The following is a 20,016-nucleotide window of genomic DNA, read 5'->3' as shown; positions in this document are numbered from 1 at the left end:
TTAATCAGACTTGGATTACCGAGTTCGGACTTATATATACTTGACAGTATCCTTAATCAGACTTGGATTACCGTGTCCGAACTTATATATACTTGACAGTATCCTTAATCAGACTTGAACTATAGAGTCCAAACTTATATGTACCTAACAATATCCTTAATCAGACTTGAACTACCAAGTCCGAAAATATGTATGTTCTTGTTGTTTTTCTGAAATTGTTTAACATTTCACAGCGGTATAATACTGTTACTTTAATTATTCATCCCTTATTTTATTGATTTTGTATTTACATTGTATCATAGATCAAATTTATTCGTTCAGTGTATGTTCACTTGTGTTAATATGTCTATTGATTGAGTTAAGCCATTTCAATTGATATTTTATAGTGTGTCTTTCTATGTTGTGATGTTACACTATTGTTTCAGATAAGGGTGAAGGTTTGGTACCATTAAAACGTTTAAACCCGCTGCAATTGTTTGCACCAGTCCTAAATCAGGAATCTGATGTTCAGTAGTTGTCGTTTGTTGATGTGGTTCATAAGTGTTTCTCGTTTCTCGTTTTTTATATAGATTAGACCGTTGGTTTTCCCGTTTGAATGGTTTTACACTAGTAATTATTTTTGGGGCCCTTTATAGCTTGCTGTGTGGTGTGAGCCAAGGCTCCGTGTTGAAGACCGTACTTTGACCTATAATGGTTTACTTTTATTAATTGTGACTTGGATGGAGAGTTGTCTCATTGGCACTCATACCACATCTTCTTATATCTATGTAATTGATAGAATTCTTAATCAGACTAGTCAGAATTTAAACGTGTCGGTAAAAAAAAAATAGCTTATAATTTACCTTTTTTAAACAAATTGACTTAAAGTAGTGAGTACTAGTGACAGTTGGATTTCCTCAAGGAAAACTTCATACTGCAACTAACGTCAAATAAATAATATTTACTTTGTTCCCGTTCGTTGGTGTTTTTGTTTGTTTATTGATACTCCTTTACATATGCTGTCTTGTATGCTGTACTAAGTGAATGATGTTTGTGGGAGTTTAAATCTTCCTACTATAATCGCATTACAAACGACACTCCCACCCTTATCTCTGTTGAAAGTTGATTCCTTTAAAATCATGAAACGTCGTTGTATCTATAGAAATATTTATTCCAGTTTCAATTATTCGACAAACCTTCACCTTTCTTATTCCTTATATTCCGTCTTTAATACGATTAGTCATAATAATATAATTTTTTATATTAATAAATAACTGTTACTTTTAGAACACTTAAGAACTTTGAAAACTTCAAATAATATATCATCATTAAGCCCAATTTGATTTAAAGGTAAAGTACATTAGATGTTATAATTATAAAGTCAAAATAAAGTTAAGGGTTTTCCTACCTATCCTTAAGTTTTTTGGCACTTTTGATAGTAAATTTTCACAAAATCACAGGTAGTAATCACACAATCAAAAGAAATAATTGAGCAAAATGAAAAAAATATCTGTCTACCTTCCTGTAAAGGATGACCTCAAATCACACTTGTCTTTCCCTTAGTGAATATATAAAGTTTAACAAAATATCGTACTCTTTGTTTCATTATTTATGTTATGCATATCAATATCAGATTTCTGACATACATCCCTTAATCGTCCAAAGATCTGCATTTTATTGATATAAATTGTGTTATACATCCCCGTTCATTGTTTACTAGTTAATTTCTCCTTTTCCTTGCATGTGATAATAGAATATATATTCTGAACGTATTCGTCATATATCCAAAGTAAATGTTTACTATTGCCTTGGGTTTTTTTTAAAAGTTGCCACACTAATTAATGATAAACACATAGTTTTCCTTTCCCCTTCTTCAAAGTTGACAAAAGTTAAGGGAGCTTCTATAATGTAAAAGTCGAAGGACAGGAACACCATGACCAATAAAAAAACCGAAAAGACTTAAGTAAAAAAAAAAGAAATAGAAAATTACAATTTCAATAAAAAAAATCGAGGATGAACTCGGTAATCTATAGGGTTATGCAGATTGGGCTCCCTCCCCTTGGTGATACCAATCCTATATCATTTGGTGCAAAAATATGTCCCTCTTCTTGGTGACATCCGTCCTACTACTCCAGATGTGCAAAAATATGTCCCTCTTCTTGGTGACATCCGTCCTACTACTCCAGATGTGCAAAAATATGTCCCTCTTCTTGGTGACATCCGTCCTACTACTCCAGATGTGCAAAAATATGTCCCTCTTCTTGGTGACACCCGTCCTACTACTCCAGATGTGCAAAAATATGTCCCTCTCCTTGGTGGCATCCGTCCTACTACTCCTGATGTGCAAAAAATATGTCCCTCTCCTTGGTGGCATCCGTCCTACTACTCCAGATGTGCAAAAATATATATGTCCCTCTCCTTGGTGGCATCCGTCCTACTACTCCTGTATGCAAAAATCAGACCCTCCCCTTAGTAGCATCAATTCAGTTGATCAATGCGTGCAAAACTGCAGTGGCAATTCGTATTCAGTATTATAGTAGACAAAAGGTCTCATATTTTAATCGACAAAACTTAAATTGACCAGAAATCTCGTTCCCACAGAATTTCAAAACTACTTTTACGCTGAACGATATATACAAATATGTAATAATAACTTGTTTTAACTATTGCATCAGTCGTTTGTTTTTTGTGTCTGTCAGGAAAGTTCATTAAGTGTTGTTCGTGTTACATATACACTAATGGTAAATTCAATAGCACAGCACCAAGCAATATATCACCACTAAAGACATTTGAGATAAACGTTCTTTTTAATTCTTTTTTTAACGAAGTTCCATCTGTTCATAATTTACATCAAAATTGCTATCTTAATTTCAGCAATACATAGAAATGTCTTTTCCGCCACTGCTTCAAAATGACAGCAGCAAAGTATCTATGGTATAAATAAAACTAGTATTGATTTCTTGTTCACTCTATGAATGAACGTGTATAAAAAGAGGAAACGAGAACCGTACGTGTAAATTAATCAATCACTAGAGAAAATTAATGATTAAAATTGATGTATTAAATTCCTACCTTTGTTATATCCGATGTTGTTTTAAATCAATTGTCACCATATTGCAAAGTGCAAACAATTTGCTAATTTTTGAGCCATTACAAAAAGTCGGTGACAGATCTTTTTCAATGAAAACCAATGTCATTGAAGAAAATTATTCCAATCTAGAACGAGGCACTGTCGTCATTCGTCAAATTGTTTACATTCAAGATGAGCTAACCAGTAAAAGATCGATAGATCCGATTTTACTTACAGATTTCGAAAGCTTTCCTAGAAAATATGTTGTCAACTCCAAGCAGCCAATGGAATGGCGACACCGTAGTAGTTCTATCAAATTACGGTGGTACAGTCGATAACGCATGATCTAATTAAACATAATATTAATTAAAAATTTAAAAGTCGTGGGACATTCTATTTTCTAGTTACTAGGTAGGATTGCTTTTCCAGAAAATTCATCATTCACATATAAATATTTATATCCTTGAACATTTTTCAAAATGCCAAGTAAAAAAGCATTAACAAAATGTCTATTGAAATTTTTGTTTTAAGTTTTGAACGCTATCAACCGATGAAACAATTATGTAATACGAATACAAATGATAAAGAATATTCGTCTCCCAGGAAATTATAGACTGCATTTTAAAATGTCAGCAATTTAGAATATAATTGATACCTATGACATTTTATGTACCTTAGTTTAATAACATACAGAAGTGTTAATAATTACCAACAATCCCATACAGAAGTGTTTATAATCACCAACAATCCCATACAGAAGTGTTTATAATCACCAACAATCCCATACAGAAGTGTTTATAATTACCAACAATCCCATACAGAAGTGTTTATATAATCACCAACAATCCCATACAGAAGTGTTTATAACTATCAACAATCCCATACAGAAGTGTTAATATAATTACCAACAATCCCATACAGAAGAGTTAATAATTACCAACAATCTCATACAGAAGTGTTTATAATCACCAACAATCCCATACAGAAGTGTTTATATAATTACCAACAATCCCATACAGAAGTGTTTATGATTACCAACAATCGCATACGGAAGTGTTTATAATTACCAACAATCCCATACAGAAGTGTTTATAATCACCAACAATCCCATACAGAAGTGTTTATATAATTACCAACAATCCCATACAGAAGTGTTTATAATCACCAACAATCCCATACAGAAGTGTTTATATAATTACCAACAATCCCATACAGAAGTGTTTATAATGACCAACAATCCCATACAGAGGTGTTTATAATGACCAACAATCCCATACAGAAGTGTTTATAATGACCAACAATCCCATACAGAAGTGTTTATAATGACCAACAATCCCATACAGAAGTGTTTATAATGACCAACAATCCCATACAGAAGTGTTTATAATTACCAACAATCCCATACAAAAGTTTTTATAACTTATACAAACAACAAGGCATCTTACCATTTTTCAACCAATATCATCATCTTTAAAATAAAAGATAGACAAGCGCTTCGGACAGTCAAATTTGAAACGGTGACATTGTTATTACCATCATTAACTCAGAAAGACTGGCATGTTCACTTTAAGATATGCAAGTTTTTAACTTACATCAATTGGGCTTCTTTTTATGAATGACAAGAATATGTGTCCATATGACAACATGCCCCGCGTGTTCTATCGTTCTCCTTGTCCAGTGAACCATGACATATTACATCATAATGAACATGTGTTCTGAATTTTAAGTTGATGTGGCCACAATTTCATGCTAAACTACCTTTACATAAAAACGTTAACCTTTAAAACTAAATGTACTGGTTTCACACTGTCACATTTCCATATCAAAATAAAAAGATAGGTATGAGACAACAATCCACCAGAGTCCAAATGACGTTGGTGTAAGCAATTATTTGTCACCGTACGGCCTTCAACAATGAGCAAAACCCATATCGTCTAGTCCGCTATAAAAGGCCCAACATGACAAATGTGAAACAATCCAGACGAGAAAACTAACGGACTTACCACATCTTCTAGTTTATATTATTCATAACAAAATAATTAACGGAAAACAAATATGACAGACATGAAACCAACGACAACAATGAATTGCAGGCTCCTGACTTGGGACAGGAACATAAAGAATGTGGCGGGGTTAAACATTCTTCACGTTCAGTGAGCCGTGAAAAAGGGGTCAAAACTGATAATTGGCATATAATATTAAATACTTACATCAAAATGAACATATGTACGAGGTTGCAAGCCGACGTGACTAAGAATTATGGTAAAATACCTTTACCAAAAAATTGAACATGACGGACGGCCAAAAATACCAGAAAACGTAATGCCTCGCAAATATCGTAGGCGGGGCATAATTAGCAGCTTACTGTTTTTCGAATTGAAAGTACTATCTGGACCTTTTTTTTATATCTGTGTTGATTCTTTATTTGCTTGAACCATCATAATGAACGATTTTTATCTTCCGAATGGACAACGTCTCGTTTTATTCTTACTTTTTTAATCTTTAAGCAGATTGAGATATTCCAATTTAGATAGAGTTTTCAGTTAGCTCCTTGATCAACTTATAATAAATAATATAACATTTATGATAGTTTATTGAATTAGGGAGATGGGATATAGTGTCATGTCAAAGTTACACAGTAATACGGCTTATTAACATCAAAGATGGGATATAGTGTCATGTCAAAGTTACACAGTAATACGGCTTGTTAACATTAAAGATGGGATATAGTGTCATGTAAAAGTTACACAGTAATACGGCTTATTAACATTAAACATCGAAAAAGCGTATGCAAATAATACAAAGCCAACATCAATTTTCATAAAGCTAAAAAAAGTATAACCCCATTCCATGTAACAGGTCGACAAAGGCCAAGCTAAGCACTTGCTACAACAAATATATCGATCAATTTAAAACATGTCACCTTACCCTAGCTTCTTTGCAACATTTCTCGTTTAATTATCACTGCTCCACTTAAATCACATCAAATCGATGCTTTAAACATTGTAGGGTTTTCCGTCTTGATATTTATACCAGAACATCCCATTGATTATGTCTCCCCATCTATGTCTGTTCAATGTTGCCAGCGACATATTAAAAAAATAAATAAAGTACGTGCATATGGAATCAGTACTAGAATAAGTTCAGTATCGATCTGCCTCTCAGCTATTTGACCTGAATAATAATCTTTCGTCCTGAATTCTGTCGCACATTGTAGAAACTGTCAACATGTCGTAATTGTTTTAACTCCCTATAATTATAGCAAAACACGTGATGAAGTTGAGGTTGAAATATACCTTAGTTCTAGCGGTAGATCGCTTATTGTGATTATGAGGAACTGTAACAGTAGTTATAAGCATCGATGCCAAAAATGTATTATTATAGATTAAGAAAATTTACTGCATCAGTGAGTATCTCATTAAACATCACTCCAGAAGAAATTAAACATGATTAATTAACTCGGTTTCTCCCTTTTCTATTAATGGTAACTTAATTCAGCATTGCAGATCAGGTATATTAATTAACACATATAAATAAAACTGAAAAGCCAAATAGATGTATATATAGTATTTTTAAAAGATTTAATTTATGGTCAGTTGTTAATAATCAATTTTAGTTATATAATATGTTGATGCCGCATTCGATCGTTTCCTTAAATTTGTTCAGTTCCCAGGAAATTAATTGATAATGCTATATATTTTAAACTTTAACTGTATATCTGGATTCTTTTTGCCTATCCACTTCTGTTGCTAAATTAATCCATTACATATATTTGATTTCTACATTACAGTTATTGAGATCATCTTTTAATAGTTTCCAGATATAGATTCTAGACCAGGGTCAGGTTTCTAATTTATATACGGAGTCTAGACCAGGAACAGGTTTCCGATTGATTGACATAGACTATATTTACTATATTTAAAGCCAAATCATATAAACCCATATCTGTACTACACAATCCAAGGAAACTGTACCAAAAGATGTACACGGTGCATGAGTTCGTTTCTGTCCGTACCAAAATAACGTAATAGTCAGTGCAATATCAAAGCGCTAAATCATTAAAGGGGGGGGGGGGGGGAGAATTACATTCAATGGCGTCACTCAGATTATAACAACATACTGTTGAATGAAAGAATACGAAGGTTTCGTTGACTAACAGAACTACATGTAATTTATGATATGATGAAACTGTCTTATGTGGATGACTTTGGAACCTAGTTGTTTTCTCTATTTGAGACATTACATGATATGACCTGAGACACTGACTATCTGATTGGTCTAATAAACTGTTATGCTGACCTATCGCAACGTATCGCTGGCACACAACTATAAATCAGAGAAAAAGGTATGTTATATACCAAAACACTAAATTACTATCTTTAATCGGTAAATGCCAGGGATATAAACCAAAGAAAAGAAGGTATATTCATGTGTTTGCCTGTTATCGCAACAACTGTTATATATTAAGCCAGGGTCACACATTCACGATTTTTACTGCCGTCCTTGATAGGACCATTCCCGATCAAAATTTGTCAAAAGTCTGCCGAATGCGATCCGACGGAGATCAGACAGTGACCAGACAGTAAACCGACGCTGACGGAAGATATCCGTTAGAAAACCGTTTCATGTGATAGTCCCGTCCTATAAAAAAATCACCATATTCGGGATGATCAGGTACTACCGGAACGCAATCCTAGCACAGTCTGCTGTACCGTATTGCAAACGACTTTGTCGGGACTCCATCGTATCGTGTTCTGTAATTGTCGGAACTGCAACGTGGGTATTAATGCCGAATTTCGTATTAATAACGGGACTGTTCCGGAACAGAGACGGTTCGCATTCGGCAAGATCTGGATGCAATCTGGACTCAATCGGCAAAAAAACAGCAATGACAAATTTCTCCAGATCATGCCCGTTCCACAGGACACCTTCCAGAAGACACAGAACATTGTTACGATTTTGATCCGATACAGCAGAATCTTTCACGACATAATCACGATTGTAATCCGACTAGACAAAATCGGCGGAGTTTCCCCGAGTGTTACGGGACGCACCTAACTATCAAGGGTGCTTGGCGGACCTCTCCGGGCCATTCCCGATCCATAGGAATCTGTTACGAACGTATACGACTGCGTTCAGACAATGATGGTACATTCCAGATCATTGAGGATAGTAATCCGACTTTTTCACTTTTCGTGTCTTAGCGCTGTCTGATCTCAAACGGGAGCCATAATCGGCACTGTGTGAACGCCGCATAATTAGATAGATAGAAACTTTAAACGGCTAAAATGTACAAAAATGCCAATATGACCGAAACCATTTGATGATTCCCTAAGGAGTTATTCCAAAAATATAACGATTTTTGACTACTTTTAGTTTAGTGCTTTTGTATATTATCTTGGAAACTGTAATAAATAGGTAGAAACTGTAAACAGCAAAATCATCAGAAATACAAGATCTGCAAAAATGTCAATAAAACGGAAATCATAAGAGGACTCCTGAAGTGAAATGCATTTTAATTTTATGGTAAGCGATGTTCTTTATGTGCATGTCCTATGCCAGGATCATGTTATCCAGTGGTTGTCGTTGAATGCAGTTTGCTATAACTGTTTTTCGTTTTGTTTAAGTTTATTTTTTCTTTTGGATTTTTCTCATTTAGTCATCTCGGGTCCTTTTATAGCTTACAATGCGGCATGGGTTTATCATGTTGTTGAAGGACCTGTAGTTGTTCACATGTATACATGTCATTTGGTCTTTGGTAGGTAGTTGTCTCATAGGCAATCGTATCACGTCTCATTGATTTCATATTAATATTTTCACCCTCTCAACGCACCTGGTCTTCTTCCATTTATGTAGTCTCCTCATTTTTTTTGCCTCTTTGATACAAAGAATTATAGTTTTCAAATGCATTCATATTAAATATATATTGTAGTTCAAGTGAACATGTTGAGCAGATTTTTTATGAAAGTTTTAAAACAGAACCCAAAAGTACTGATATGTTTTGCACGGGCGAACGGGAAATAAAATGGCAATTTCACGGTGAACGAAAAAAAAAGTTTTATAATACACGCTGATATAAACTAATTTGCACGAAACACGAACTTCAAGCACTAAACATGAACTACGGAAGCGTATTAGCGCCATGCAAACTTTAAATTTATTTATATTTCTTCCTATGTTTGCGTTATAACGATAACAGTTGTGTTATTTAGTTCTTATCTAAGTTTGTTATAAATGGAGGAGGCTGCATGTATTAATTTTTATCACTCTTTGCAATTATTGCAAAGTGAAATGCTGGAGTCTTTGGTACATAATGATGGCATAATAATGAACAGAACAAAGAAAATTTAGTAAATCGAAGTTGTATCGAAGAAAAATAAAAACCAACCCTGTTTATGTAGCCGAATTTATATATTCTTCCAAAGCAAGCGCTCGTATGAGTCATGTGTAAGATTGGCTAGATCCAAACAAGCTACCATCTTGAAATACATGTATAAGATAAAGATTTATTATTGTTATTATTATTATTATTATTATTATTATTATTATTATTATTATTATTATTATTATTATTATTATAATAGCTACTTTGCTAGAGTGAAATTTAAAGCCCCTTTATAAAGAGTCTTTATCGTATTCTGAGATTTCAGCAAATATAAAAATAAGCTCAGGCTCCTAACTTGGGGCAGGCACATAAAGAATGAGGCGGGGTTAAACATGTTTGTGAGCGCTTAACTCTCCCATAACCTGGGATAATGGTGTAACATTACAACATAAGGACAAACTGTAATCAGTTGCAATTGGATTAACTCAAAAAGATCGGTACGAAGCACAAAAAAAATAACTTAAAACCTATATATACAAAGCACAGAAATAAGAGTACTAGCAGTTACTGAAAGAAACATCAAAGCCAGTTACAACTAAAAAAATAAATCATGTTCTCCAAGACAAAAGTATCAATCAGTACACATCCAACAGATTCAGTGTAAGGACGTCATAAACAGTCTTAGAAACGCTTGACCTTATGCCATGCCAGAACATAAGTAAACAGTATCGACAGGATGTGCTTTCTTACATTAAAATTCAAAAGTTTTCCTTCAAAATAATTCTTTTTAAAGCAGAAAGATCATATTTTCTATTTGACTTTATCGTTTCAAAATTACATTGTTGTTGTGCATCTCTACTTTGCTACTTTCCGTAAATCAAATTTTCAAAATCATGTCCTTTCAATCTACAATTGCTCTTACGATATCTACTTTCATGTTTTTATAGTTTTCTGATACAAAAATCGTTCTTAATTTGTGTAAAATTGAGACTCAAGAATTCCCTAATTCCTATGAATCTTTATGATACTAGTAATTACTTGGTCTTGTGGTCATGGTCCGTCTCTTAACTAAATCACACCCAATTTTTACTGGCAAACGGTCATGCAAATGAAGATATTTACAAAACAATGCTTTTTACATTATATAATAAATGTAAAATGTTAATTCATAATATAGTTTTTGACTATAAAATAGACAAAACTTAAAGGGGCACTAGGTGTCAAATTCATGTTCATCGATTTGACTCAAATTCTCATATTTGATTTATAACAATGTAAAACATTTATCCAAACTATTAAAAGTCTAAAATAAACAGTTAACAGGACATGGGCATGATAACACGTAGCTTCGTTTCGTGTGTATTTTAGTCTAGACGCCATCTAATTAACTATCGAGTTGACCTCCAAAGTCATCCGATGACCATATAAGCGATGTAAATTAAAACATAAATTAAGATAATAATAGATTAAGCAAACTCGTGCTATTGGATTTTTCTAGGTCTGTTTAATTTCATATTATAGATAAAAATATATGTTTATCATCGTTTTTAACTGTATAAGAATGATTTTTTGTGGATCGGATTAGTCAATCAAATGATTTACTTTTAATGTTGACATTCTTTTCCTTTGAATAACTTTACACATACAATTCACGTGTTATCCATCTCTAGGTAAGGGGTTAAATTGAAGTTCACATGAATACGGATCCAATGAGGTCGAATTATTCACTTGCAAGTGAATAATTCATCATCAATGTTTCTTAGCTTATTTTGACAAAATTGAACCATACTGGCGGCTAACAGCGAATAATTATTTCACTATTTCACTTTCATTAATGATTGGACAAAAAAAAATCATATATTAGACTTTTTATATATCTCGTAGCTAGTGCCCCTTTAACGAATAAAAAAAATCAAAATGTTTGCGTTATTTCGTAAAGGTTTGCGTTATAACGTTATAACGCATACATATGAAGAAATCTTACAAAAATGTGTGTGGCGCTAATACGCTTGATGAATGATCTCAGGTGCTCCGGAAGTGTAAGCAGATCCTGCTTCACATGTGTTGTGTGTAAGTACAAAAGTACAAACCCGATGAAAAGTCTGATTTGGAAGGTTTCATTCGGAATGCGAACGGGAAAATATCAAAATTTTACTCCAGATGATAATGAAGAACCTTCTGTAAAGTTACATGTAATTCTATGATGGGATGAAAAAGGTTATTGCTGCATTACAGACTTTAACCCTAGACTGAAACTATAAATGTGAACTTCATTAAAATTAAGCCCACATCTTTCAGTAAAATACCTTAACAGGAAAAAGGGGAAAAACTACTTTCAAATTGCTCCAGATGCTATTATCATCATGAAGAAGCTTCTTACCAAGTTGCATAAAATTCCATGAAAATATGAAAAAAGTTATTGATGTCTAAAAAAACCTTTAACTCCTTTAAAAAGTTAACAATTATAGATAAAAGTACGGCCTTCAACACGGAGCCTTGGCTCACACCGGACAGCAAGCTATAAAGGGCCCAAAATGACTAGTGTAAAACATTTCAAACAGGAAAACCAACGGTCTAATCTTTATAAAAAACGAGAAACGAGAAACACATATGAACCACACCAACAAACGACAACCACTGAACAACAGGCTCCTGACTTAGGACAGGTGCATAAATATGCAGCGGGTTTAAACGTTTTAACAGGCGCCAACCTTCACCCTAACCTGAAACAGTAGTGTAACATTACAACATAAAAAGACACACTTTAAAATATCAATTGAAATGGCTTAACTCGACCAAAAAGACATTTAAACAAAAACAAGTAAACATACACTGAACGAATAAGTTTGATTTATGACACACTATAAATACAATATTAATAAAAAAAAAGATGTAAAACAATGTCAAAAATACAACTCTAACCTGGGACAAAATGACGTTAAATGAAATAACGTACACAGGAAAATTTAAATATAATATTTTTTTTGTTAGGAGTACGGAAACATCCCTCACAAAACAAATAAATTTATTGTTCACAGTACGAGTACAGAAGTGAAAATTTATCGTCATACTAAATACTTATCAAATGTGGTACATATCAAAGATAGTGAGACGAGATATAACACAAACTAAGTAACCATTGCATAACAAAAATGCATTACAAATTGTTTCAACAGGTCAAATTAACACGAAAGTACGATCTGAGAGTACTCGCAGTTACTGAAAGCTAGTTAAAAGCCAAAAACATTTAATAATAAAAAATCATGCATCAGAGACTAAAATCAATTAAAACACATCCCAGGGATTTAGTGTTTTAACGCCATGGACAGTCAAAGAAAACATGACTTGTGCAATGCCAAAATAAAAGTATCGACAGGCAGTAGGATAGTTAGGATTTAACTTTATAATAAATATGTACCATGCTATATATATAGATAAAGCAATCTCTATATAGAAAATAAATGTGGATGTGTATTTATACATCCCAAAAAAACATTCGAAAAGAATACAAATTTAGTTATTTTAATTTGTTGATGACAAAATCGATGTTACTGCCAATGTAAACAATATTCAAAGATCTTATTACAACATAAGATAACCTTTGCTAATAAGTTTGTTTAAAGGTTCGATGAGTTTACACGGATCACATAGTGATTTCCGCGCTTTAAGTACAATATTACCGTAAAATTTAGGATGTGAAATACCGTTTTTGATAAGTTTTCTACAAGTGCAGCCACATTTACTAACCAAATCTTTGTATATTTGTAACATTGATCAAAAGTTACATGTGATAAGAGCAATGATATCCGATTTTATAGTTACATTGATTAATAGATTGTAAAGTTACATTGATTAATAGTTACGTGTGATAAGAGCAATGATATCCGATTGTAAAGTAACATTGATTAATGGTTACATGTGATAAGAGCAATGATATCTGATTGTAAAGACACATTGATTTATGGTTACATGTGATAAGAGCAATGATATCTGATTGTAAAGTAACATTGATTAATAGTTACATGTGATAAGAGCAATGATATCCGATTGTAAAGACACATAATTGATTAATGGTTACATGTGATAAGAGCAATGATATCTGATTGTAAAGTAACATTGATTAACAGTTACATGTGATAAGAGCAATGATATCAGATTGTAATGACACATTGATTAATGGTTAGATGTGATAAGAGCAATGATATCCGATTGCAAAGTAACATTGATTAATAGTTACATGTGATAAGAGCAATGATATCCGATTTTATAGTTACATTGATTAATAGATTGTAAAGTTACATTGATTAATAGTTACGTGTGATAAGAGCAATGATATCCGATTGTAAAGTAACATTGATTAATGGTTACATGTGATAAGAGCAATGATATCTGATTGTAAAGACACATTGATTTATGGTTACATGTGATAAGAGCAATGATATCTGATTGTAAAGTAACATTGATTAATAGTTACATGTGATAAGAGCAATGATATCCGATTGTAAAGACACATAATTGATTAATGGTTACATGTGATAAGAGCAATGATATCTGATTGTAAAGTAACATTGATTAACAGTTACATGTGATAAGAGCAATGATATCAGATTGTAATGACACATTGATTAATGGTTAGATGTGATAAGAGCAATGCTATCAGATTGTAATGACACATTGATTAATGGTTAGATGTGATGAGAGCAATGATATCAGATTGTAATGACACATTGATTAATGGTTAGATGTGATAAGAGCAATGATATGCGATTGTAAAGTAACATTGATTAATGGTTAGATGTGATAAGAGCAATGATATCAGATTGTAAAGTTACATTGATTAATGGTTAGATGTGATGAGAGCAATGATATCAGATTGTAATGACACATTGATTAATGGTTAGATGTGATAAGAGCAATGATATCAGATTGTAAAGTAACATTGATTGATGGTTACATGTGATAAGAGCAATGATATCAGATTGTAAAGTTACATTGATTAATGGTTACATGTGATAAGATCAAGATTCCTCATATAGTTCAGAGCTTACAAATGAATCAATAATGAGCAACGCTTATACTCTAAAAGTCATGATAGAGGTTGTCAAAGTTATAATGCTATTTTTGGATTGTTTTGTAAGTACATCTGATTGGTCCTGTTTTCTATCGACGTCACAGAAATAAAACCTAAATGAAAGAATTTCGAAAGTCGTCTACTTGAATTAAAAAATGATATTTTGTTCTCAAAAAAATTAAAATGCACTTCAGTATTTCTTTTTTAAAATGCATAGATACACACGAGTTTCTTTAGAATGTAAATCTGAAGAATAAACTGATTAAACTTAAACATTGAAAAATATCTGAAGGATAAATTGATTAATATCTGATGAATAAATTGATTGAAATCTGTGAATAAATTGTTTAAGTTGTTTTTTTCTTAAATAAAACTGACTATTCATTACTATCGTCTAAGAAGATAGTACTCGAGAAAGCAGTTTTAGCTTTTTCTACGCAATTTTTGAATTATTTTTTGTCAGTTTTACTACCTTTTCTTCCAGTTTGAGTTGATCATACTTTTACTTCGTAGAATGTGAAAAATTGACATAGGATTGGAAATATCCACACAATTCTCTGTGTCTTTCCAAATTTTGTGGTATAGGGCGTCATTATTATGCATGCCATGAAACTTGGTAACAACATGCCGAACTCGGGTTATATATTATAAAACACCATACTATCACTAACTTTTAGAACCTTTCTCACTGCTCAGTAAACATTTGACATCGGAAGATATATGAATTCTATTTACCAAATCTAATCGATCAAAATAAAAACTAAATGTTTAAAAAAAAAAACAACCAAAAATATCTATTTTCTTTGCCGTTGTACGAAACGTCAGTATACATTCCGCAATAGGGACTGAACATTTTTTTTTTGGTCATATTGACGCATTTTGAAGATTGTACATGGCACATTCCGCAATAGAGACTGAACAGCTTCATTTATACTTGTGTTGGCCCTAGCAACGCACTTTGAAGATTGCACATGGAACACTTCGCAATAGAGACTGAACAGCTTCAGTGATACTCGTGTTGGCCCTAGCCGCGCACTTCGAACACTCCGCAATAGGAACTGAACAGCTTCAGTCATGCTCATGTTGGCCCTAGCGACGCAATTTGAAGATTGCGCATGGATCCCATGTTAGACTTGAAAATGTGTCATATTAAAATGTTGTCTGTGGCAATTCATAGTTTTACTATAACAACTGTTGTTATAGTAAATTTATGCTTTACCAAAAACTAAATTTTAATTAACAAATGCACAAGTTAAAAAGTCTCTTATTCTTTTCTCTATTCTGAACATATTCTGAGTACTATGTTCAATACATATGTATGTCGCTGACAAATTTTTACATTTAATACTTACTTTAGAAGAATTACGTTTTAAAAAAATGCATGACACATTCAAATATCTCTAATATGGGTGTTTAAAGGCATCTTCACGATCTCCTTAGACTCACACAAAAACACTTACCAATAACTATGAATATAACTAACAGCAACTTCATCGTGAGCATTTTTTTGTGAACAACCTTCTTTACCAACCAAGTTATCTACTATTGAACAAATAAATATATTTTGTAACAACATATTTTCACAGCAAGAATTCTAACTGACGCTTCTATCATATTTTTTACATCTTCAACTAATAAGTGTAAACAGGTTGAATATAACAGATTTGACGGTAACTGACTGGAACCAGTCTTATGTCATTGACCTCAACAAGGAAGCACTGTCCTTGAAGCCATACTTGGTCAATAACAAATTGTCAATTTCGGCACACATTCCGATATCAATTGTCTTTATTTCATAATCGTAGTTGTCCTAACATTTAAATGGGACATGAATACACGGAAATACTGGGTAAACATCTGTTATCAAATTAATAAATTAAAGTTAATATAAATCATCAATCTTTAAGTTGTATCAAGCTGAGACTGCGGCTACCTTAACACACATATATGTGTTATAGTAATCTCGGTATCAAGCTGAGACTGCGGCTACCTTAACACACATATATGTGTTATAGTAATCTCGGTATCAAGCTGAGACTGCGGCTACCTTAACACACATATATGTGTTATAGTAATCTCGGTATCAAGCTGAGACTGCGGCTACCTTAACACACATATATGTGTTATAGTAATCTCGGTATCAAGCTGAGACTGCGGCTACCTTAACACACATATATGTGTTATAGTAATCTCGGTATCAAGCTGAGACTGCGGCTACCTTAACACACATATATGTGTTATAGTAATCTCGGTATCAAGCTGAGACTGCGGCTACCTTAACACACATATATGTGTTATAGTAATCTCGGTATCAAGCTGAGACTGCGGCTACCTTAACACACATATATGTGTTATAGTAATCTCGGTATCAAGTATTATATGTATTATGCTCTTGCCAAAAGTACCGATGGTGTATCACGTTTAGACCTCAAAGAAGTAAAAAGTTGTAAGATGAAAATATAATTATGTACCATACATTAAATGTCAAGATATGAATACAAACTATAGAGGTGTTGAGCTGTGGATATTACTCAAAATGCTGTAGTTTTAAACATTAGAACATATATTGGTATCATACAAACATGTTAGATAGAATAAAAAGGAGTGTTTTTGGCCTCTTAATTATTATGTTTATAAAGTTGTTTTTGTGTCGAAACTAACATATTTTTAATAGCTGATTTAAGATATAACAGTAAAAAGATGTAAATGATGCTGATCGACTCAAGTTATTCATGGTATTCTAGCTTTCAGTATTGTTAAATAAATGCATTGGCTCTATAAAGCAAGAGGTTCTAATCTATTGTGATTGAGTAATGTGAAAATAATTGTGAATTTTTGGATCTCGTTCCATATAATTGTATGAATTTCAAGATTATGTATACGTCACAAAAATACGTCAAAGACTTTTGATTTTTCTACGCTTTACACTACTATTCCCCATGCTCAGTTGAAAGATCGACTTCACCATCTCATTAAACAGAGCTTTATCTATAAAAATGGGAATCGTAGATACAAATTCCTTATTTTGGGTTACAATAATTCATATTTTGTGAAAAACCACACTGAATCTACCAGAAAATATACTGAAGATGATATTATCAAAATGCTGGACTTTTTGATCGACAATATATTTGTTGAGTTTGGAGGATTTATATTTCAACAGACAGTCGGTATTCCAATGGGAACTAATTGTGCACCCCTACTGGCCGATATGTTTTTGTACTCGTATGAAGCAGAATTCATTCAGAACGTTCTAAAAGACAAAAAGAATTATACTTTCCGATATATTGATGATGTTCTATCATTGAATAACCCATATTTCAGCCAATACTTACATCTCATATATCCCAGTGAACTTAAAATTAAGGATACTACTGATACTAGAAGGACTGCTTCATACCTAGATCTTTTTCTCAATATTGACACAGATGGACGACTTCACACGAAAATCTATAATAAACGGGACGATTTCAACTTCCCAATTATCAATTTCCCATTTCCCATTTCTCAGCAGTAACATACCCTCTGCCCCTTCGTATGGTGTTTACATATCTCAATTGATACGTTATTCTCGTGCTTGTTCACACTATACGGACTTCATATACAGGAGTGTGCTCCTTACGCAGAAACTGCTCCAACAAAGTTATGAGGAAGACAGATTAAAAATGACACTCCGTAAATTTTACGGACACCATCACGAATTGGTTGATCCATACGATGTGTCTTTGTCCAAACTAACTAAGGACATTTTTACCACGTGTTAGATACTGTTTTGCTGAGTGTGAAACCGTATTGCTATAAGACGTGTCACGGTACTTTTCTATCCCAAATTCATGTATTTAATTTTGATGTTATATTTGTTATTCTCGTCGGATTTTGTCAAATGTCTTAACGTCTCTTCTGTTATATTCGTGTGTTATGGTAAAGATAATTAATCACCCCCTTCATTTATTAGATTTTAGTTTGGTTCAACGAAATTTATACGATATATTTGGTTTACAGTTTGATTCAGAAGAAACACCGACATAGCTAGATAATACAATTAATTATCTAATTACTACCACAATTTGATATTAATAAGTATTGTAATTTTCATTGTAATTAATAAATGTAATGTCAGTATTACAAATCTAAGCTTGAATCAATCCTAATCCTATCTTATTTTTGGGAAATATTTTTACAAATTCAAATGTGACGTCACTTTGTGTGTTTTTTTAGAATTTCAAAGGTGACGTCACTTTGTGCGTTGAGGCTTTGGCTAACTCGGCTGTGTATTTTTATGTGTTGGATTAAGTTGTTTTATGTAATGTATCCGTTTTTATTCTGTAGTTAGTCCCCACTTCGGTTTTATCATGTAGAGTGAGAGACCCATATTCGCCGCATAATTCGTTCATTTCCACTTACATCCGACCTACATTCGAATATTTGGAACTTTTTATGAAGGTTTAAGAAATTTAACTATATGAAAAAAAATTTTGATAAAGAAATTATCTTCAAAACATTGGTTAATTGTTCTAAAAACGAACGCAAACTCAAGAGGAAATCAAGTTGTTCTTGTACCATGGGGGACACATTTTCGCCGCAAAGTATGATATGACCATCCTCATTATTCTGGTATGTTATAAAAACGAATGTTTGCAATTACATGAATAAGCTTGAGAGATCATTCCTATACGATTTTTCTCACAGATATTTACTTTAAGACTGCGCATGATTGCCATATAAATCTTACATAATTGCCAAAATCATTTAAAAACACCTTCTTTATACGTGCGAATAACCTTGGAAATGGGGTAAAGAGGAATATCAACAGTTGTAACATTACAAACAGCCTTTACCATCTTTTTAGGCAAGTATTGGGTAAAGGCACACAAATTTTACAGAAAAAATAGCAAAACGGCGAATATGCGCCACCCACTCTATATCTATTATATAGTCCTTTTATAAAATTTTCTGTTTGCAAAATTATAAATTATTCTAAATAATCAGGATGTTCTTGTCCCAGGCAGAAAACCCTGGCCGTGTTAGGCGCAACTTTTTGGAAGTTTTTGGTCCTCGGTGCTTTTCAGCTTTGTACTTGTTTTGGCTCTCAAACTTTTTTCATCTGAGCGTCACTGGTTGGTCTTGTGTGGAGGAGACGCACGTCTGGCGTATTGAATTTTAAGCCTAGTACCTTTTGTTAGCTATTATTCGTGTGTTTCTTTGTCCTATATGTTCTCCCATTTATTTGTATTGTGGTCCTGTCATGTGATGTTGTCGTTTTGGTGTTGTGTTTGACGTTGCCATAAAAGCGGGAGGTTTTGCATGCCACAAAACCCACCATTTTTTTCTTAAAATGTCCTGTACCAAGTCAGGAAAATGGCCATTGTTATATTATAGTTCGTTTTTGTGTGTGTTACATTTTAATGTTGTGTTTTTGTTGTGTCGTTGTTCTCTTATATTTGATGAGTTTCCCTCAGTTTTAGTTTGTTACCCGGATTTGTTTTTATCTCTATCGATTTATGACTTTCGAACAGCGGTATACTACTGTTGCCTTTATTTGTGGTGTCCTGTGCTGTCGTTAATGTGATA

The 20,016-nt window shown here is 32.9% G+C and overlaps 1 protein-coding gene across 3 annotated transcripts in view; it reads right to left on the bottom strand.

Moving 5' to 3' along the window:
* LOC127727033 (uncharacterized) overlaps positions 1 to 6,349 on the bottom strand; it is a 28,117-nt gene extending 21,768 nt beyond the window's left edge. The window contains exon 1 of one of the 3 annotated variants that reach the window (XM_052234424.1): positions 5,978 to 6,349. The gene's annotated coding sequence lies outside the window, so the exon portion shown is untranslated. Of the gene's footprint in view, positions 1 to 3,051; positions 3,224 to 5,977 lie in introns of those variants that run through there. The other 2 variants (XM_052234427.1, XM_052234426.1) reach the window with 2 other exon arrangements.
* Positions 6,350 to 20,016: the final 13,667 nt, after the last annotated feature.

Source organism: Mytilus californianus, unplaced genomic scaffold (assembly GCF_021869535.1).
Source record: "Mytilus californianus isolate M0D057914Y unplaced genomic scaffold, xbMytCali1.0.p SCAF_19, whole genome shotgun sequence".
NCBI classification, from domain to species: domain Eukaryota; kingdom Metazoa; phylum Mollusca; class Bivalvia; order Mytilida; family Mytilidae; genus Mytilus; species Mytilus californianus.
The sequence above is the reverse complement of the archived record's forward strand: the minus strand, read 5'-3'. Positions and strand labels throughout refer to the sequence as shown.